This window comes from Symphalangus syndactylus, chromosome 10, assembly GCF_028878055.3.
Source record: "Symphalangus syndactylus isolate Jambi chromosome 10, NHGRI_mSymSyn1-v2.1_pri, whole genome shotgun sequence".
NCBI classification, from domain to species: domain Eukaryota; kingdom Metazoa; phylum Chordata; class Mammalia; order Primates; family Hylobatidae; genus Symphalangus; species Symphalangus syndactylus.
This window is the reverse complement of record NC_072432.2, coordinates 30,655,114-30,678,070: the sequence shown is the minus strand read 5'-3', so window position 1 is coordinate 30,678,070 and position 22,957 is coordinate 30,655,114. Positions and strand designations below refer to the sequence as shown.

Sequence of the window (22,957 nt, the reverse complement as noted above, 5' to 3'; positions counted from 1 at the left end):
TCTTTTCCGCAGCTTGCCCCTAGCACCAAGAGAGTTGCTTGCAGCTCTGCCCCTCTGTGACACAGCCGCCCTCCGCCCCTGACCCTGCCCATCACCAAGACCTGAGACTGCTGCCTGTTAGTGACTAGCAAATTAGCCCCTATCACCAAGACCTGAGGCTGCTGCATGTTAGTGACTAGCAAATCAGCCCTCCATCTATTTACTCCACTGCTACTGTCTTAAATTAGGCCTTCCCTATATCCAGCCTGAGTTATCACTAAGTCCGTTCACTGGACATCCTCCCAGCTGTGCAGCCACTCTCCACACCCCCGCCACACACCCCATTCTTGCACCTGCTGTCAGAGCGGTATTTCTGAAACAGAAATCTGATCTTGTTACTTGACTACTTAAAATGTGAACGGTTCCCTTCAGCTTTTTCTAGGGAATTTTCAATCTGGGGTTCATACATAGAACTGAATTTCAATATAATTCCAAATTCTGCCAATAACAAGAATGAGCTTGGAAGAAGATCTCAAGCTTCATATGAGAAAATAGGGCCACATCTGAAGTTAGCCATTTCTCTGAGTTCTGGTTCTTATTAGAGGGAAATGGTATTTAGATATAACGATCTGGCTCTAGGAGTGCTCACTGCTGTGAGTTTGACCTTATTTCTAGTAAAAGACTTTTTTTTAAGGTAAAATATATCATAAGTTTACATTGATACTGTCCATCCGAATTCATGATTCCAGATATGGGTCATGTAAATGAGCCAGAAACATCTTATCAAACAGGAAACATAACAAAAAACTATCAAAAGCTACTTGGATTATGTCAAAAGGACTCAGAAACCAATTTAAAGAAATTTTTCCATGTCAAAGATGGGAGAATTAAAGCACTAAATGGACTAGAACTACAAAATATTAAAACATATCAAATATGTTTAAATCTAGGTGTTTGTAATGATGATGATTTTAAAAAATTTTATTGTCACTCTTAGAGAATGCTGGGAAACCAACTCATTATTTTGAAAACTGGTAAATAAAAGGGATGAATTAAGCATTTACTCTGCTTTCCCTGGACTGTCTGGGACCCAAAAAGTTGATAAGGAGAAGTTTCTCTTTACAGAAGTACCACTAATAAATAAAGAAGAAATGATATAATTTTAATATCACCACTTTTCATCTTCTACTGAAATAATGGATAAAGACAATGATCCTCTGTATTAGGGTTCCCTTAGAGGGACAGAACTAATAGGATATATACATATGAATGGGAGTTTATTAAGTATTAACTTACACAATCACAAGGTCCTACAATAGGCTGCCTGCAAGCTGAGGAGCAAGGAGAGCCAGTCTAAGTCCCAAAACTGAACAACTTGGAGTCCACTGTTCAAGGGCAGGAAGCATCCAGCACGAGAGAAAGATGTAGGCTGGGAGGCTAGGCCTATCTTGCCTCTCCACGTTTTTCTGCCTGCCTTATATTCCCTGTTAGCTGTTCAGATGGTGCCCACTCAATTAAGGGTGGATCTGCCTTCCCCAGCCCACTGACTCAAATGTTAATCTCCTTGGGTAACAACCTGACAGACACTCCCACGATCAATATTGCATCCTTCAATCCAATCAAGTTGACACTCAGTATTAACCATCACAAGTCCACCCCTTGACAACTTGAACCCATACACATCTCCTGAGATCATTCATAATCTTCAAATAAGACAATAATAAGGTCATAATTATGTCTAACATAACTGAACTGTCCTTCGTACAACTGGAAATGCAGTCCCCAACTCATATACTATTACATAAAGTTAACAATACTTAAATGCTGATATGAGGTCAATGAATCTTATATCACATGATAAAGGAAAAGGAAATAAAATGAAGACATTTTCTTAGTACAAGTGTATACATGCACAAACATGTTTTTAACAAAAGAAGGAGGAAATACTCATGACAATTACAGTCCTCGTTTCTGCAGCTGGTCATGTGCTCATAGCTGGTATTGATGATTACCTTTTTCTACTACCCATTCTGTATTCCCTTTGCCTTCAGCAAGTACCTGAAGGGGTGGTGGTTTTTTTTTCCTGGTGGAGTGACCGAAACCTTCATTCCTGAAGGGTCTGGTCCTGCCTGGATTGGGCTATTGTAGTTTCCCATTGACCTTAATCACAGGGGAATGCTAAGAGACGACCTATTGGATCTCCTGCGTTCCATGTGTACTCTTCCTTACCTCCGCTGTGGAGTAGTAGACTAATTTCATCTTGATAGTCTGGGTCAGTCACCCCAGCTAACATTGTAACTCCCTTCTTAGTCTGTTAACTTAGAGGTAGGAGGAGCCCAAAGTGTCCAGGTGGCAATCTTAACTTATAGTTTAATGGAATTGTTTTGTCTCCTGGTGGCAGCATTTCTCCCTCTGGAACTAAGACCTCTAGGCCAGCAGAATGTAATGCCATAAGAACAGGAAGCAAAAATGTTGCTAGTGGATCACTAGGGGTGATGGTGAGTGGTGCCACTTCCACTTCCACCCCTTGATTCCTGGACCCGTGAATCCTGGCTACAGGAGAAACAGTACCATATATTGGTTGCTGATTCAGAACATACATGGCCTTCTGGAGATCTTTGTCCCAGCCCTGCAAACTATTGTCACCTATTTGACGTTGTAGTTGTGATTTCAAAAGGTCATTCCACCGTTCTGTCAACCCGGCTGCTTCAGGATGATGGGGAACATGGTAAGACCAGTGAATTCCATGAGCATGAACTCACTGCCACACTTCTTTAGTGGTAAAGTGAGTGCCTTGGTCAGAGGCAATGCTGTGTGGAATACCGTAATGGTGGATAAGGCATTCCCTGAGTCCATGGATGGTAGTCTTGGCAGAAGCATTGCATGCAGGATAGGCAAACCCATATCCAGAGTAAGTGTCTATTCCAGTGAGGACAAACCTCTGCCCTTTCCATGATGCAAGAGGTCCAATATAATCAACCTGCCACCAGGTAGCTGGCTGATCTCCTGAGGCATGGTGCCATATTGTGGGCTCAGTGTTGGTCTCTGCTGCTGGCAAATTGGGCACTCATTGGTGGCCATAGCCAGGTCAGCCTTCATGAGTGGAAGTCCATGTTGCTGATCCCATGCATAGCCTCCATCCCTGCCACCATGGCCGCTTTGTTCATGGGCCCATTGGGCAATGACAGGGGTGACTGGGGAAAGAGGCTGAGTGCCGTTAACAGAATGGGTTATCCTATCCCCTTGATTATTAAAATCCTCCTCACTGAGGTCACCCGTTGGTGAGCACTCACATGGGATATAAGTATCTTCACAGTTTTTGACCACTCAGAGAGGTCCATCCACATACCTCTTCCCCAAATTTCTTTGTCACCAATTTTCCAATCATGCTTCTTCCAAGTCCCTGATCATCAAGCCAAACCATTGACTACAGCCCATGAGTCAGTATATTATTGCACATCTGGCCATTTCTCCTTCCATGCAAAGTGCACAGCCAGGTGCGCTGCTTGAAGTTCCGCCCACTGGGAAGATTTTCCTTCACTGCTATCCTTCAGGGATGTCCTAGAAAGGGGCTGTAGTGCTGCAGCTGTCCACTTTCTGGTGGTGCCTGCATATCATGCAGAACGATCTATGAACCAGGCCTTGATTTTCTCTTCCTCTGTCAACTGATCATAGGGAATGCCCCATGAGGCCATCGGTGCAGGCTGGGGGAGAGAAGGCAGGGTGGCAGGAGTGGGGACCATGGGCATTTGAGCCACTTCCTCATGTAACTTACTTGTGCCTTCAGGACCTGCTCAAGCCCGATGACAAATATACCACTTCCATTTGTTGATGGAATGCTGCTGTGCATGACCCACTTTATGGCTAGATGGGTCAGAAAGCACACAGTTCATGATAGGCAGCTCGGGTCACATAATGACTTGATGACCCATAGTCAAACATTCAGTTTCCACCAAAGCCCAGTAACAGGCCACAAGCTGTCTCTCAAAAGGAGAGCAGTTGTCTGGAGATGTCAGGGCTTTGCTCCAAAATCCTAGAGGCCTCCACTGTGATTCACCTATGAGACCTGCCAATGGCCCCAAACAGCCTCTGTATCTGCCACTGCCATTGCAAGCACCACTGGACCTGCTGGGTCATATGGCCCAAGTGGCAGAGCAGCTTGCACAGCAGCCTGGACCTGTTGCAGAGCCTTCTCCTGTTCTGGATGCCACCGAAAACTGGCAGCCTTTCGGGTCACTCAATAAATGGGACAGAGTAACACACCCAAATGAGGAATGTATTTCCTCCTAAATCCAAATAGGCCTATTAGGTGTTGTGCCTCTTTCTTGGTAGTAGGAGGGGCCAAATGCAGCAACTTATCCTTCACCTTAGAAGGAACATCTCGACAGTCCCCACACCACTGGACCCCTAGAAATTTTACTGAGGTAGAAGATCCCTGAATTTTAGTTGGATTTATTTCCCATCCTCTGGCACACAAATGTCTCACCAATAAGTCCAGTGTGTTTGCTACTTCTTGCTCACATGATCCATTCAGCATAATGTCATCAATGTAATGGACCATTGTGATATCTTGCAGAAGCAAAAAGCAATCAAGATCTCTCCGAATAAAATTATGACACAAAGCCAGAGAGTTGATATTCCCCTGAGGTAGAACAGTAAAGGTATATTGCTGGCCTTGCCAGCTGAATGGCAAGTTGCTTCTGGTGGGCCTTATAGACAGGAATGGAGAAAAAGGCATTTGCCAAGTTAATGTCTTGGTACCAGGAGATGTGTTTAATTTGCTCAAACAATGAAACTACATCTGGTACAGCAGCTGCAACTGGAGTCACCACTTGGTTAAGCTTTCAATAATCCACTGTCATTCTCCAAGATCCATCTGTCTTCTGCACAGGCCAAATGGGAGAGTTAAATGGGGATGCAGTGAGAATCACTACCCCTGCATCTTTCAAGTCCTTGATGGTGGCACTAATCTCCGCAATCCCTCCAGGGATGCAATATTGTTTCTGATTTACTATTTTTTTGTTTTACTTTTTTGTTTGATTTACTATTTTTCTAGGTAGAGGCAACTCAAATGGCTTCCATTTGGCCTTTCCTACCATAGTAGCCCTCACCCTTCCAGTCAGGGAGCCAATGTGGGTGTTCTGCCAGCTGTTAAGTATGTCTATGCCAATTATGCATTCTGGCATGGGGAAATGACCACAAGATGAGTCCAGGCATCCACTGGACCCACTGTAAGTTGGATCTGAGCTAAAACTCCATGAATTACTAACCTCCTGCTCTTTACAGGAAACACACGAGGGGAAAAGAAAAGGCACACACAATACTTTTCAATACTTTTAAGTGTAAACAGCCTTTATCCCAAGTATATGGCAATACACGTATAAGAAACAAATCACAATGGGAAAGGGAGAGGGTATATATATATATATAACTATATAACTATATATATAACTATATAACTATATATATAACTATATAACTATATATAACTATATAACTATATATAAAAGTATATATAACTATATATAAAACTATATATATAACTATATATATAAAAAAACCAGTGTGTATCTATATATAAAACTGTGTGTATATATATACATGTGTGTGTATATATATGTACACACACACACACACTCACCAAACTATGGAGGAATCATCACCAAACTGGGAAGCAACGGCCTAGGCTCCAGAGTTGGCCACCCATCTGTGCACAGACGAGGAGGAGTCTTGTGGAGCTTCAGTGTGGTCTGGGACTCTAGCTTGTTTATAACGAGTTGTTTGGCATGGTCTGGGACTCTAGCTTGTTTATAACGAGTTGTTTGGCATGAGGCCCAGTCATGAGGGCCCTTTGTGCCTGGCTTCAAGGAACACAAAAAGGTCAACTTGTTTTTGCGATTGTCTGTTGTTTTTCAATAACTAACATACAGGAACAGATTTCTGCGAAACAATGCTGGATGAACGCCTCAAGGCATTCATGCAACCTGTCCCGGGACTTGGTGACCATTGTTTCTGTCTATGTTCAGTTGAGTTCAGATTTAATATTTAACTTTTCCTCCACACCTCCATAAGCCCCTACTTTAACTGGAGGACTACAATGACGTTTTGGGTCCCCTGGAATCAATGTCAGCTCAGAGCCAGTGTTCGGTAGTCCCCAAAATATCTGATCATTTCCCTTTCCCCAATGCACAAGTACCCTGGTAAAAGGCCAGAGGTCTTTTTGGGGAAGGATGGGAGAAAGATTCACTGCATACATTGTCAGTAATGTAGTGAGGTCCTTGCTCAAGGGAACTGGGCCTTCCCTTCATTCAAGGGGTTCTGGATCTGTAAACCAGCTCAAGTCTGGAAATTGATTGAGGGTCATGATTCTCTGTTTTTATAATTCAAATTAGTCTTTTGTCCATTCGACCTAGAAGTTTTCTGTTTGTATAATTTAAGGAGGAATGCAGCAGGCTTTCTATCAATTTCACTTCTAGGAACACCATGATGAATTAGCCAATGCCAGAGCTGTACACGTGTCAGACCAATTCTGATTGCCACTTTGTCTCTGCTGTCCATTTTGTTAGCTATGCCCACCTTACCTTTGACAGTTGAGTGCCACCACTTGGCCCCTGCCACCTCAGTATCCAATTATTTCCATTGTATTTAAATGTTGTAATTGAGTGACTGTGGTCCCACTGTTAGATCTGACATACAGAGAAGAGCAATTACAGGGCTCTTCAAAAATGCAGGCGCTGCCCTCACAAATCTATTTCACAAGGCATTGGTCAAGAATATATCTTCTGGATCCTTCCAGCTGGGATGAGTAGGTCTAAAGTGACTAGTCCACTCCACCATCCCAATCTCCCTAAGCCTTTGGGTCTCTTCCTCTACATTAAACCAAGGGAGATCAGGCATTTCCAGCTTGCTCACAGTGGCCCATCTTTTAATCCATATTTCAGTTAACCAAGCAAATAAACTATTAGAACCTTTTTTAACTCCCTGAACTGCAACATTAAATGCAGAATCCCTACTTAGTGCGCAGAAATCAATACATTAAGTCTGATCCAACTCTATGTTCCTTCCACCATTATCCCACACCCTTAATATCCATTCCCATGCTTGATCTCCAGGTTGCTATTTATATAAATTAGAGAACTCAGGCTGGGAGCGGTGGCTCGCGCCTGTAATCCCAGCACTTTGGGAGGCTGAGGCGGGCTGATCACGAGGTCAGGAGATGGAGACAATCTGAAGGGGGCCTGCCCCTCCACACCTGTGAGAATTTCTCTTCAGGTGGAGATGAGAGACTGAGAAAAGAAATAAGACACAGAGACAAAGTATAGAGAAAGAACAGTGGGCCCAGGGGACCGGCACACTCAGCATGCAAGGACCTGCACCGGTGCCGGTCTCCAAGTTCCCGCAGTATTTATTGATTGCTATTTTCACTATCTCAGCAAGGGGAATGCGGCAGAACAGGGTGAACAGGGTGATGGTGGGGAGAAGGTCATCAGGAAAACATGTGAGTAAAGGAATCTGCATCATAAATAAGTTCAAGGGAAGGTACTATACCTCGATGTGCATGTAGGCTAGATTTATGTTTCTCTTTACCCAAACATCTCAGCGTAGCAAAGAGTGACAGAGCAGTATTGCTGCCAGCATATCTTGCCTCCAGCCACAGGGCAGTTTTCTCCTATCTCAGAATAGAACGAATGGTCGGCTTTACACCAAGACATTTTATTCCCAGGGACATGTGGGAAACAGAGGCCCTCTTCTTATCTCAACTGCAAAGGGCCTTCCTCTTTTACTAATCCGCCTCAGCACAGACCCTTTACGGGTGTCGGGCTGGGGGACGGTAATGTCTTTCCCTTCCCACGAGGCCATATCTCAGGCTGTGTCAGTGGGGGGGGGGACACCTTGGACAATACCCAGGCTTTCTTGGGCAGAGGTCCCTGTGGCTTTCCACAGTGCATTGTGTCCCTGGCTAATAGAGAATGGAGAATGGCAATGACTTTTACCAAGCATACTGCCTGCAAACATATTGTTAACAAGGCACATCTTGCACAGCCCTAAATCTCTTAAACCTTGACTCAGGACAGCACATGTTTCTGTGAGCACAGTGTTGGGGCTAAAGTTACAGGTTAACAGCATCTCAAAGCAGAACAATTTTTCTTTGTACAGATCAGAATGGAGTTTCTTACGTCTTCCTTTTTCTACATAGACATAGTAACAGTCTGATCTCTCTCTCTCTTTTCCCCACACCATCCTGGCTAACATGGTGAAACCCCATCTCTACTAAAAAATACAAAAAAATTAGCCAGGCATGGTGGCAGGCACCTGTAGTCCCAGCTACTTGGGAGGCTGAGGCAGGAGAATGACGTGAACCCAGGAGGTGGAGCTTGCCATGAGCCAAGATGGCGCCACTGTACTCTAGCCTGGGGAACAAGACTCCATCTCAAAAAATAAATACATAAAAATAAATAAATAAATTAGAGAACTCAAACAGTTCTTTTCGAGTGTAGCGCACCTCCCCATGGGTCACACTCACAACCTCACCTCTAGGGGTCCGCTGGAACTTCAGTCTATTTACAGATCTAGAGGCAAACAGAGGTATTAGGGGTGGCTTCTGAGAAAAACCATCATTATCTTGACTGGCAACTGCCTCAGGGGAGGCCATCACCGTTGCCTCAGGCAGCGCAGGATTTATCTCCTCAGACAAACGTGAAAAGGCTGATGGCAGCATGGGCCAGGGAGGGGATGTTGCCATTACTAGAGATGGGGAAGCTGTTTCTTCTGGCAAAAAAGTTTCATCAGAGTTTACAAACTCAGTGTCCCCAGCTTCATCAGGGCCCCCCCACCACATGTCCCCATTCCAAGTTGCAGGGTTCCATTCTTTTCCAATCAATGCCCTCACTAACAGTAGGCACCTGGCAAAGCTCTGCATGCATCATTCATTGCAGGTCAGCCACTCGCATGATGAGAGTTTGTGTCTGTTTTTCCACAATTTCAGCTGTTTCTCTGCAGGAGATAAGAATCTCACTCAGGGCAATCTTAGCAGACTTGAGGCTCAGTATCTACTTCTGAAGCTGGGAGACAGAATCCCTGAGTGTATCATTTTATTTTATCACTTTGTCCACTGGACTTAGGAGCAACCAACCAGCTTCATTTTGCTCCTTGGTTCTCCACATATGGTCAAGGGTATTCTGTATAGTCACTAAACTCCTTGCCTCTCATGAGCGGTGAATCAGGAGTGTCAAATGTACTTATTTGGCATAACTCTCTAAACAGTTTCTGCCAAGGACTATCAGTGTTCTCCATATTCTTAGAAGTAGAGTCCTTAGCATTTTTGCGTCTAATCATATTAAGCAGACAACTCCAGAAACCCCAAAACCAATGAAAGAACTCCATCCTTAATATTCTGTTCCTCTAGAACCACTCCTGGTACCAAAATCTGTATTAGTCAGGGTTCTCTTAGAGGGACAGAACTAATAGGATATATATATATATTTTTTTTTTTTTTTTACTTAATAAACTCATATATATATATATATATATATATATATATATATAAATGAGTTATTAAGTATTGACTTACACAATCACAAGGTCCCACAATAGGCTGTCTGCAAGCTGAGGAACAAGGAGAGCCAGTCTGAGTCCCAAAACTGAACAACTTGGAGTCTGATGTTCAAGGGCAGGAAGCATCCAGCATGGGAGAAAGATGTAGGCTGGGGGGCTAGGCCCATCTTGCCTCTTCACGTTTTTCTGCCTGCTTTATATTCACTGGCAGCTGACTAGATGGTGCCCACTCGATTAAGGGTAGATCTGCCTTCCCCCCAGCCTACTGACTCAAATGTTAATCTCCTTGGGCAACAACCTTATAGACACACCCGTGGTCAATATTGCATCTTTCAATCCAATCACATTGACTCTCAGTATTAACCATCACATCCTCAATGGCTGCAAATATCATGAAAATAAAGAACACCATAACTTTTGTCTCATGATGAAAATCAGGAAAAAGTCAAATCAAATCTGGTTCTAATCAAGTCTTCAGGACAATTTATAGGTTTGCAGTTAATGCAGAGGAAAGAGGAAGTGGTGAAAACACCACAAATGCAATTAGTCAAACCGAAACTCTGGAAAACTACATCATTAATGACCTGAGTTTTCAATAATTCAAAGATAGGAAAAAATAAATGAGGAAAAACTAAAGAATAAAATAAGATATAAAATAAAAATGGAGCAATTGAAATATTTGAAACATATTTGAACACTGATCCAAACAAAAAAACTTTTTTTAAAATTTATGAGACTATATGGGAAATTTGAAGAGTTTCTGAACTCGATATAAAATACTTACTTTTTTAGTGTGATAAATAGCAGTGTTATTATATTTTTTAAATAAGTCATTTGAGCGTATATTAGTCCATTTTCCCACTGCTAGAAAGAAATACCCAAGACTGGGTAATTTATAAAAAAAAGAGGTTTAATTGACTCACAGTTTCACATGGCTGGGGAGGCCTCAGGAATGTTACAATCATGATGGAAGGGGAAGCAAGCACATCTTACATGGAGGTAGAAGAGCAAACAACAGGAAAAACCGCCACTTATAAAACCACCAGATCTTGTCAGAACTCACTCACTATCACGAGAAGAGCATGGGGAAAACTACTACCATGATCCAATCACCTCCCTCCCTCTATGTCAAGATTACAATTCGAGATGAGATTTGGGTAGGGACACAGAGCCAAAACATATTAGTGAGAAACATGCTGAAAGATTTATCAGTGAAATGGCAATGCCATAAATATTCAGGAACCAAAATTGGGTTCTTGAATATGATAGTAGGAATGGGGGAAAATGGTTGATATGTCTTTCAGAACGCAGAGCAAAAATCCCAAGAGATGGGAAATACAGCATAATTTTTTAGAAAAGAAAGAAAAGAACAATCCAGGAAATCTAACATCCAAGTATTAGAAGTTCTAGGAAGAAAAAAAAAAAAAAACAGAAAACTCACAGAAGGAAATAACCATGGCAATTATTTAATGAAATTTCCTAGAACTGAAATGCTTCCCCGAATGCCTAACTCAACAGATAAAATCAAGCACGGAAAAAGCATAGCACTGTGAAGTTTCAGAATATTGTTATATAATAGTTTGAAATTGTTTGGAAACCCTACAAGCCTCTAAAGAGAAGAAGAGTTCATGAACAAAGAGTCAGGAATAAAAATGAATTAGAAGTTGTCAAGAAAAATACTGTGAGTTAGAAGACAAATGGACCAATACCTTTAGAGCTCTGAACGTGTTTTTGGTTAGAATTTGGAATTGCTATATACCCTTTCTGAAGAAAATACTGGAGGATATGTTCTGTGGCAGGCCAGTTCCCCCTGACAATCACACAGACAGGCCCGCATAGCACTTCAGTTATACAGACTAATTTCCACAGAGCTGCGTTAACATTGAGCAAATAGTTAAGCCTAGGGAAATCAGTGCCCAGACATCAAAGCTGGAAATGAAACATACGGTCAGTAGGAATCCTGCATGGGCTTCTCCCTAACCTGGAGCAAACCAGAATAATAGAGACAGTCTTTCATTCCTAGTGCCAGGACCCATATCTGAGACAAGTCAAGGTAACAGAGGCAGCTGTTTGAATAGATTCATTGGAGAGTCTAAGGCAGCTCTCCAGACTAAGCTGTAAAAAAGATAAGATAGAAATAATCACCCTGGTACCACAGTAGACAGGCCTTGAAGGTACTGGGGCCCTTTTAATCAGACTTTTGCCTCTGACCTTCTAGTTGAAACAAAATTAGTTACCAGTAGACTTAGGCAAATGCTATACTGCATGTAGGCACATAACTCCAACCTATATAAACACTAAGAAAGTTGTAACACTTTGAATTGGTCTGATGGAATTATCTCCAGCCTTCTCCCTGTATCCAGTTCCAGCAATAAATTCCCTTCTTTCCTAGTTTGTCTGCTTCTCATTATTGGGCCTTGAGAAAACACAGCCAGATCCAGCTTGGTTCCAGGAACAAAAATTTTGCCGAGCCAGCCAGGAGGCCGCCAAGATGGTGCTGCCTTTGGTTCTGGCAGTTTGCAATGAGACAGTCATGAGGAAACTCCCAGCAGCTGCTGAGTAAGATTGTCCCGGGGACTCTACTGAGGGCTGTCCTGTGAACAAAACCGCACATCCTTTTCATCACCTGGGAAAGAACGGAAGTTTGGCAGAAGCAGACGTGCTCAAAGGGTGAGGAAAACCAGACCATATATTATTTCCTTATCTGGGCTATTAAGCCTTTCGTTCAGTACCATTAGGAAGATAACAGGTCTTTTTGTACTCCCATTTGCTATTTGGTTTGCAGGCCTTTTTCACCTAGGTGCACTTTCTTCTGTGTCTAACTGACACTGTCTCTGTGTCCATGTCTATCTGATACTATCTCTGCGTCTGTACCTGCAGCCTTGTTGAATTTAAGATGGGGAATGCTGCTCCCTTCCCCCAGGAAGCCCTCTGGGTAAGATCCTGTTGGATTAGAAACAGTATGGGTACCCTCCTATTACTAAAAAGAAAACGATTTACTATTGTAATATGTAATATGGTTGAGCCAACATATGCTTTGGGATCTGGGGAATGGTGGCCAATTTTTGGATCTTTAAGCTGCTTTACTATCTATCAGAACAGTTTTGTCAGTGTCAGGGTAGACAGGCAGAGGAGCCTTATGTACAAGCGTTTATGTTACCGCATAATCAAGAGGTCAAAGGAAATAAGCTAATGGTGCAGGGCTCAGACAAGGTTTGTCTCAAGACCCAGGGAGAGGGAGAAAAGGAATTAGAGACTCAACAAGTATTAAACGTGCTTAACCCAGTAGGTGGCGACCCAGAGGGAGCCAATGCCCCGCCGCTCCCTCAGAAGGGGGAAGGGCCTTCACCCCTGGAATAGGAGGAGGCTGCAAAAATAGTCTCTCCCTCTCAAAATAGACAAGGCACTAATTTTGACTGGGGAGACACTGAGCCTGGAGCAGGGCAATTTTCCCTCCAAAAATATCCCGTGGGAGTCCATCAGCAAGGAGCTCCAGCAGGATATTATTGGGCATATAGTCCTTTTCCATGTCCGATTTACTGAATTGGAAAAATTCCAATTCTTCCTACAGGGTGGATCCCCAGAAAATGACCGACTTGTTTACTGCTATCTTTGCCACCCATCGCCTTACATGGGCTGATGTGCAAGCCCTCCTAAACATCATGCTCACAGCAGATGAGAGAAGGCTAGTGTTAGAAGGCTAGTGTTAGAGGAGGCATAGTGCCTTCATGATGAAAGCCCCAATGATAGCCCGGACCCTAAAGAGGCAACTCCCTGAACTGACCCAAATTGGGATCCTAATGAGGCAGGTGGAGCTGGGATGAATCATCTGGAACACTATAGAAAGTGCATCCTAAAGGGCATTGGATCAAGGGTGCCAAGACCTGAAAGTCTGAGCAAAGTACAGGCACTTTAGCAGACACCTACTGAGGACCCCTCAGAATTTATGGAACAGATCTGTCAGACATACAGAAAGTATACAGAGTTAGACCCACAGGACCCTGAAAACATTAGAATGGTGAATATGACCTTCATAGGGCAAAGTGCCCCAGACATTAGGGAGAAACTACAAAAAGTGGAGGGGGCTGTTGGAATGAAGCTTCCCAATTAATCAACATTGCATTCAAGGTATATAATAGCAGGGAGGCCAAGGAAACCAAGGCACTTTGGCAGGCAACTGTACTCCTGGCAGCTGCAGGAGGAAACCCAAAGAGAAAAGGACCCCCAAGGTAGAAAGGGAAAATAAAAAAGGACCAGTATGCTTACTGTCAGGAAATAGGGCACTGGAAGAGAGACTGCCCCAAGTTAACTCAGAAGAAACCCAGGTCACTTATGGCTGTCAAGCCCAAAAATGAATCTGAGGAAGATTGAGGGTGCCCAAGACTCCCAGCAGCTCCAACTCTAACTGACATCAAAATTTCCCCAAAGGAGCCTTGGTTAAAATTGATACTGGTGCTAGTTATTCAGTAGTTAATACACCAGTCACTAAGCTTTCTGATACTTTCTGTCAATATAGTCAGGGTAAGTGGGCAATTGAAATCAGAACAGTTCCTGCACCCCCTTTCTTGTAAAGTGGGCAACAATTTGATAACTCACCAATTCATTTATGTGCCAGACTGCCTGATACCTTTACTTAGCAGAGATTTACTATGCAAGTTAGAGGCTCAGATCATCTTCCACCCAGAGAAATGTCAGCTGTGTCTTCAAATGCCTCCAGAGCATGGACTGCAGCTGCAAGCACTGCTGGTGAGCACTGAGGCCCCACACCCTGAGGTAGAGGCAATTCCTCAAGAAGTCTTCGACAAGGTGAAGCCAGAGGTCTGGGTTCCCACCTGAGAGGGAAATGAATGTGAGTCCAATAAAAAACAAACTGAAGGAAGGGGCCTAACCTGTCCAGAAAAAAGCAATACCCCTTAAAGAAGGAAGTCTTGGAAGTTATCCAGCCAGTATTAATCTGGTTTTTGCAATATGGCTGAATAAGACCTTGTCAGTCCTCATACAATACTCCTTTCCTGCCATTAAAGAAGCCTCATTCCCATAAGTATAGGTTTGGGCAAGATCGCAGAGCAATTAATGATATTGTGGAAGATGTTCACCCCATCGTGGCTAACCCATACACTATGTTTGCTTCACTACCTAAGGATCTCGAATGGTTTACAGTTCTAGACTTAAAGGATGCCTTCTTTTGCATACCAGTAGAAATAGAAAGCCAACTATTGTTTGCTTTCGAGTGGACAGACCCTGAGACAGCTGCACAGTTTCAATATTGCTGGACTGTGCTCCCTCAAGGGTTTAAAAACTCCCCAACTATATTTGTAGAGGCTTTGATTCAAGACTTGAGAGGCTTACAATTAGAAAATGGGGTGCTACTTCAATATGTGGACGATTTATTGATTTCTGGCACCTCAAAACAAGAATGTCAAGAAAACACTGTAAAGACCCTAAACCACTTGGCAGCTTGTGAATATAAAATTTCAAGTAAGAAGGCCCAAATACGTAAGCAAACTGTAGAATACTTAGGGTTTCTGTTGAGCCCTGATAGTGGAAAGGCGAAGTGCAATTGCCTCCATCGTGATGCCCACAACCAGGAAGCAACTAAAGGTCTTCCTAGAAATGGCAGGATTTTGTAAAATCTGGAGTCCCAGTTATGGGTTAATAGTAAAGCAGCTATATCTAAAAGGAGCAGACTATGGGAAATCGAACACCAAATCACATTGGAACAACTAAAGCATAAATTAATATCTGCTCTGGCTCCAGGACTGCCAAACCCACACAAACTTTTCCAACTTTATGTGCGTGAAAGACTAGGTCTAGCACTCTGGGTCTTAACACAAAAACTGGGAGAAATACTACAGCCAGTGGCCTATTTTTCAAAGCAGCTCCATACTGTGGCTAGGGGCTGACCCCTTGTCTTAGGGCAGTAGCCACGACCTGCCTGGTGCTCAAGGAAGCTGAGAAGCTGACTCTAGGTCAGCCCACCACGATTTCTGTGCCACACTAAGTCTTGGCATTGTTAGAACAAAAGGTGGCTATTGGCTAACAGCGCGCAGATTAGGCTAATATCAGGCTATCCTGCTCTATGACCCTGCAGTGAAACTGCAGGCCACTGGAACCTTAAAGCCCGTCACTTTGCTGCCACCTACTGGGGAATCAAAGGAACTAATACATGACTGCCTAGAAGTTACTGATCAGGTGTTTTCTAGCCCCCCAGATTTGAAGGACGCAGCCCTCTCATGTGCAAACTGGACATTGTTTGCTAACGGGAACAGTTTAGTCATTAATGGAAGAAGGAAAGCTGCTTATGCTGTAGTGAGTCTCAGAGGGAATAGAGGCAAGTACTCTCCCAACGGGGACTTCTGCACAGAAAGCTCAGTTAATCGCCCTTACCAGAGCCTTGCAACTGTCCCAAAGTAAGAGTGCCAACATCTACACTGATTCCAAATACGCCTTCACAATAGTCCATGCACAGGGTGCTATCTGCAAAGAAAGGGGCCTACCGAAGGCTGACAATACTGAAATCAAATATGCAAAGCAAGTGTTAGAGCTACCAGAGGCAATAAAGGCCCCAAGAGAATAGCTGTTATGCATTGCCCAGGCCATCGGCGCAACAATTCTGAAGTAGCTAGGGGAAATGCTTTCTTAGATTACACAGCCAGGCACCTAGCCAGCTCCAATGTTGAACTCCTGGCTCCTTTAATTCCGCAAATAGATTTGGCAGCCTTCAAACCTAGGTACAGTCTTGAGGATGAAAAGGTTACCAAGGACAAAGGGTTTATTCAGGATGAAAAATGACTGGAAATTGAAAGACAAAGGCCTAATTTGGGTGTCAGAGATAAAATTTCTTTATCCTATCCTTTCTCTTTACACCTAGTATTGTTTCTGCACCCACTGCTAACCTCTTTCTACAATGGGAACAGGACTATGCAGACAGGCTCCAGCAGGATTCCTGTTGGGTCTGTGGCCTGTTATCCCTTTCTGGCACCACTGTGGTGGGTCTCACCTATGCAAGGGAAAAATTGGAGACATTTACAAGTCTTCCTGGATTTAAAACACTGGACCGGGTCACAAATGATGGGAGTGACTAAGGCAAATGTGTCAGAATGGCTGCACAACTTTAAATGACCCAGGACATGAGTCTTTCCTTCACCCAATACTAAAATATATTCATGATGGCACACCTTTTGGGCAAGATGCCTAGTTAACTTTCGTATAGAAGTATATGAAAAGAAAAGGAATGAGGGCCCATTTAGAAAGTATAATCCTACGATGCCACTTTTGTACTAAAAATGAGCCCAACAACCATAATACAGGACAGCCTGGACAGCAAGGGAGAGGGAAACAACCACTAGAGAACTGGCAAATTGACTTTACTCAAATGCTACCTGCCCCAGGAGGGTACAAATATCTCCTAGTTCTGCTGGACACCTTCTCAGGCTAGGTAGAGGCATACCCATGCTGCTCTAAGCGGCAACGGAGGTAGTTAAGGTACTGCTAAAGGAAATCATTCCTCGATATGGGTTTCCTGACATTGTCCAGAGTGATAATGGACCTTCATTCACATAGGAAATAGCCCAACAAGTAAGTAAAGTGCTAGGGATAAAATGGAAGCTACACACAGCCTGGAGGCCTCAGTCCTCCAGACAAACAGAAAGAATAAATCATACCTTAAAAACAACCCTCGCCAAGGTATGTCAGGAAACACAGCTAAAGTGGCTTCAGTTGCTTGGGATTGCTCTGCTCCAGGTAAGAATAGCTCCCAGAAGTGGGATCAAATGAAGTCCCTATGAAATCATTTTCAAGAGGCCTTTTGCAGCCAACTTGTCCTGGGTGGCTAGAATGTCTCCAGACAAGGAACTAGCTATTAAAACTTATGCCACTCACTTGGAACAAACTCTTAACCCCTTGCATAAATTTGCTTCTAACAGAAATGTCATAGACTCCGTGGGAGCCCGCCACCCGTTCCAGTCTGGTGATCAAGTGCTGCGGAAGGAATGGAAGGAAGCTGGTCCTGCCCAACAACTACAAGAGAAATAGAAAGAGCCCTATGACGGGCTGTTGACTACCAACTCAGCACTGAAACTAGCAGACATCAAACCTTGGGTTCATCATATGTGGGTAAAGAAATTCCAGTCACCCAATAACTCTACCACCTGTAGCCACTCAATGGGAGGCAGAGCCCCTAGAGGACCTGAAGTTTCTATTCAGAAAACGATAAGACTTTCTTTTATCCTATTCTTTCTCTTTATACCTAGTATTGCTTCTGCATACACTGCTAACCTCTTTCTACAATGGGCACAGGACTATGCAGACAGCCTCCAGCAGTATTCCTGTTGGGTCTGTGGCCTGTTACCCCTTTCTAGCACCACAGGTTTACTGTGGTGGGTCTCACCTATGCAAGGGAAAGATTAGAGACATTTACAAGTCTTCCTGGATTTAAAACACTTGACTGGGTCACAAATGATGGGAGTGACTAGGGCAAACGTGTCAGAATGGTCCATAAACACAACTTTAAATGACCCTTTAAATGACATGAAAAGCCATTCTTGATTAACAAAACAAGAGACGAAGTTATAGCACTAGCTACTCTCTTGTTAGAACCAAAAGTGCCCATCCAAACTTTTAAGCCCCAATGTTTGATACCAGAGTGGCTTTCTCCAAGTTTGGGATGGGCTCATATGGTTAACCACCTCTACTGGGCACTTGAGTCAACTAGCCCCCTTGTGTTGAGAACAATGAAACCACTCCCTTGACCACTGGCCCAATGCCACATGGGTTATGGGGTAGATTCTCCCAGATCGGTGCCAACATATTATAGCACTCCAGCAAAGGGATGTATTTGCCACAGATTAGTCTCAGTGGCCCGGCCTAAAGATTGGGAGCAACGGCCCAGTATGCTCCCAACAGGACTCAATGGCTTTGTGGCACCAATGTGTGGCCCTGGCTCCCTGTGGGCTGGCTAGGACGCTGCACTCTAGGCCTTCCATGAGCACAAGGCTGCTGGGTAAAAAGAAAAAAAAAATCCAACCCGTTTTCCACATATGATTAATAGGTGGACTAGGTCAGTCTTTCATTAGTATGATCATCTAGCTACAATATTCATGCCCTCAGTAGGGCTAAGAACTGTTATATGGCACATAGAAACCCTAGCTAACTTTACGAAAAGGGCTCTGAATGACAGCCTCCAGAGCATCTCTCTAATAAATACTGAAATGTGTCACATGCAGAAGGCTATTCTACAAAACCGAATGGCCTTGGACATCCTTACTGCAACTCAAGGGGGAACTTGTGCCGTCATCAAAACTGAATGCCAGATAACTCTGGCAACATCTCCCTGGCATTAAAAGATACACACCAGCAAATTCAGGCCATCTCCAGCCCAGAGCTGTCACTAAATGTTTTCTTGCATCATGGTTTGGTGGCAGGCCCTCGTGGTAGCAGAAAATTCTGACGTTCTTAGCCATCATCCTAGGCATAGTTGTCACTTTATGCTGTGGAACGTATTGCTACTGGGTGCTGTTTCAGAACATTCCTTGGACTCATGCAGTTATGTTTCAACAGGTGCTACCCCTAAGACCCCGAAATGAAAAATACTTCAGAGAACAGGTGGACCTCTTCCACTCCAACCCCATGTTCAAGAACCCCTGACGATGACCCCTCTCAGCAGGAAGCAGCCAGAATTATCACAACTTCCAGTACCCCAGCAGCTCCTCTGCACAAGCATGACAGAAATCATGCACAAATTGACAGTGGGGATTGTGGCAGGCCAATTCTCCCTGACAATCACACAGAAAAGTCTGTATGACAATTGCACAGACAGGCCTGCATAGCACTTCAGTTACACAGAGTAATTTCCACAGAGCTGCGTTAACATTGAGCAAATAGTTAAGCCTAGGGAAATCAGTGCCCAGACATCAAAGCTGGAAATGAAACATATGGTCAGTAGGAGCCTTGCATGGGCTTCTCCCTAACCTAGAGCAAACCAAAATAAAGAGACAGTCTTGCATTTCTAGTGCCAGGACCCATCTGGGGTCGATGAAATCTGAGACAAGTCAAGGCAAGAGAGGCAGCTGTTTGAATAAATTCACTGGAGCACCTCAGGCAGATCTCCAGACCAAGCTGTAAAGGAGATAAGATAGAAGTCATCAGTGTTGTACCACAGTAGACAGGCCTTGAAGGTACTGGGGCCCTTTTAATCAGCCTTAGCAAGTATTTTTGCCTCTGATCTTCTAGTCGAAACAAAATTAACTACCAATAGACTTAGACAAATGCTATACTGCATGTAGGCACATAACCCCAACCTATATAAGCACTAAGAAAATTGTAACACTTTGAGTTGGTCTGATGGAATTATCTCCGGCCTTCTCCCTGCATCCCGTTACAGCAATAAATTCCCTTCTTCCCTAGTTTGTTTGCTTCCCATTATTGGGCCACAAGAAAACGCAGCCAGACCTGGCTTGGTTCCAGGAACATGTTCCACAAAAAATGAAAGAAGAAAACATGGCATTCGGAAAACAAGAATTTTTACACTGGAGACAGCTGAAGGGAATCCCCAGACTGATGGAAGGGAATCCCAGGATGACTCTGTGTCCCAGGTCTAGAGGGTGATCAGTAAGATGGCTCTCAGAGAGGTCAGAAGCCCTCAGAGACCTTGTCTGAAAAAAATGAAATTGATAGAGTATCCACTAGGAATAACCATATTAAAAATGATTCAGACAACAGGCAATAGTTCAGGGTTAAATTCGTGATAACTACTTAAAGTCATCAAAAAGGACACATTTATGCTACCCTCTCTGTACAAACTGTTTTTCAGGGGAAACGAATAGTTGATAAAGGAAAAGTTTGTACTGACAGAAGAATTTTAGCTAATGCAGAAAAAATACTGGATTTATTATATTTATTTATTTATTTATTTATTTATTTATTTATTTTTGAGACAGAGTCTCGCTCTGTTGCCCAGGCTGGAGTGCAGTGGCGTGATCTCGGCTCACTGCAAGCTCCACCTCCTGGGTTCACACCATTCTCCTGCCTCAGCCTCCCAAGTAGCTGGGACTACAGGTGCCTGCCACCACGCCCGGCTAATTTTTTGAAAAATACTGGATTTAAAAAACACCATTTAAAATACGTTATGAAGTAATATTAACAGATATAGGCAATGATCATCAGTGTGTGCTAAAAAGTATTAGATGAAAGGTAGGAAAGAGAATTTTATAATGAGGGGATCAGGCTGACACCACCTGCATCCACTGGTCTCTCTTAGCATCTCTAAAACTGAGATGCCAAATATCTTGTGCCTTATAATGTGACAACATTAGCTGTGCTCAGCATTGATTGTCTTAGTTTGGATTGTTTAAGAAGCAAGTCTGGGGAGAAGGATTCTAGTACAATAATTTGTTTGGGAGGTGATCCTACAAGATTCCACTAGTGGAGTAGGAAAGTGATACAGGGACAGGAAGGAAACCAATAGTGTTTCATCAAAGAGGCATCCTAGGGCCAGGCGTGGTGGCTCAGGCCTGTAATCCCAGCACTTTGGGAGGTGGATTGCTTGAGCCCAGAAGTTGCTTGAGCCCAGAAGTTGGAGACCAACCTGGCCAACATGAGGAAACCCCCTCTCTATAAAATGTGCAAAAATTAACTGGGCGTGGTGGTGCACACCTGTAGTCCCAGCTACTCGAGAGACTGAGGCAGGAGAATTGCTTGAACCCAGAAGGCAGAGGTTGCAGTGAGCCATGTTCATTCCACTGCACTCCAGCCTGGGACAAGCAAGACACCGTCTCAAAAAAAAGACATCATGGGAAACTGAAGCTTAATCCCACTAGGGAACACTAAGAAACAGCATTGAACATACGCCTCAGAGTATATTACCTAAGAGGAGAGGGAGTTGGGGTATTTATGCAACGCTCTTCAGTTGTTAGTCAAGGACTACTCTCAGGGAATATTCATTCCCTCGTATTTTTGGATTGCATGCACATAGGTCAAGAAGACACTGGTCCCAAAGGAAGCCCTCATGCAAAGAAATGGAACTATTCACAGGTGGAAGTCAGAATGATATTTGCCATGATAGTAGCAATTAAGGGGAAATGGGTGGGCACCAGCAGTGTTTCCTGTACTGCCCATGAAGTATTCCTTAAAAAAATAAATAAGTAAATAGCATGGATATATTTCTGTAATTTTTCTCTTTTTTTACACAAGAAGTTACTACTTTTTAAGAAGAGAAGAGTTACTACTTTATAGAATTCCACAAGGAAAACTATACATATGTACACAAACATGTATATGTACATACAAACATTCAGAGGAAAAATATTGTGCCGAAAGCAAAGGTAATGATGGTTTTACTACATAGCTCAGTTCTAAGTCATACATAGTCATGATAATGTAAACTATGAATATAAACCTTAACAAGATTACAGTATAACTAGATGGAAAATTTGAAGGGATATGAGAATAAGTATGTGTGTGTGGTGGTGCTGGTAGGAGAGGAGAAATAAATTTTCACTTTCTGTTGTGAGAAACCAATAACTAATGCTTCTAAGGTCTGAATGTTTGTGTCACCTTATGATTCACATGTTGAAATCCTACCCCATGCCCAAAGTGATGGAATAGGAGATGGGGCCTACCCATTCAAGTCTCTGGGACCTGCCAGAGGATTTCTAGGTCAGTCTGAGAAAATTACCCCTTTAGTCAAGCAGTTTCATTTTACCAACGGCTCAGCAAAACTGTGAAGGTATATCTTCTCCACCAAGGCAATTTACTCAAATAAAAGCATGGTAAGAGGAATAGGGCTTAAAGAAACCTTGAAATGTCACTTATTAATTTCATCTGAAGCATTTCCTTGTGGATAACATAGTCACTTTTTTTCTTAGAAAAAAGCCCCCAAGTAATGAATTTTATAAGTCCAGGTTACTAAAAATTGTATTATTAAATTATGGCTTGCCTGTAATTTGAAGGAGCTCTTCACGGTGAGTGGAAATAACTTCCTAGAATTCTAGGTTTCTACCAGTTATGTGGCCTTGAGTAAACCATGCAACTTCCATGAACCTCAGCTTTCTCATCTGTAAGATAAGGGCTGGAGGTGTAAATTTATCTCAGGATATTCTTTCTGCTCTAAAATTATTCTAGGTTCTTAATTTAGGTGCCAGTAATATCTGAGAATAGTAATTTAATCAAAACCACAAATGGTCTTGTACCACTTACTCTATGTAAAACATTGTCTTAACATTAATAATTTCTCTATGTTAAAGTAACTCAGTAGTGAGTAATGAGATGCAGCATGTATTCTTTTCCCTGGGTTCTTTTAGCATAATTATTATGAAATTCATCCAGTGTTTTCATGTGTATCAGTAGTTCATTCCATTTTATTGCTGAATAGTATTTCCATGGATATACCATTATTTGTTTATTCTTTCATCTTTTGATGGACATT

At 43.1% G+C, this 22,957-nt stretch overlaps 1 pseudogene; it reads right to left on the bottom strand.

The window, feature by feature from the left end:
• Window positions 1–459: 459 nt before the first annotated feature.
• Window positions 460–12,148, bottom strand: LOC129491588 (uncharacterized; annotated as a pseudogene).
• Window positions 12,149–22,957: the final 10,809 nt, after the last annotated feature.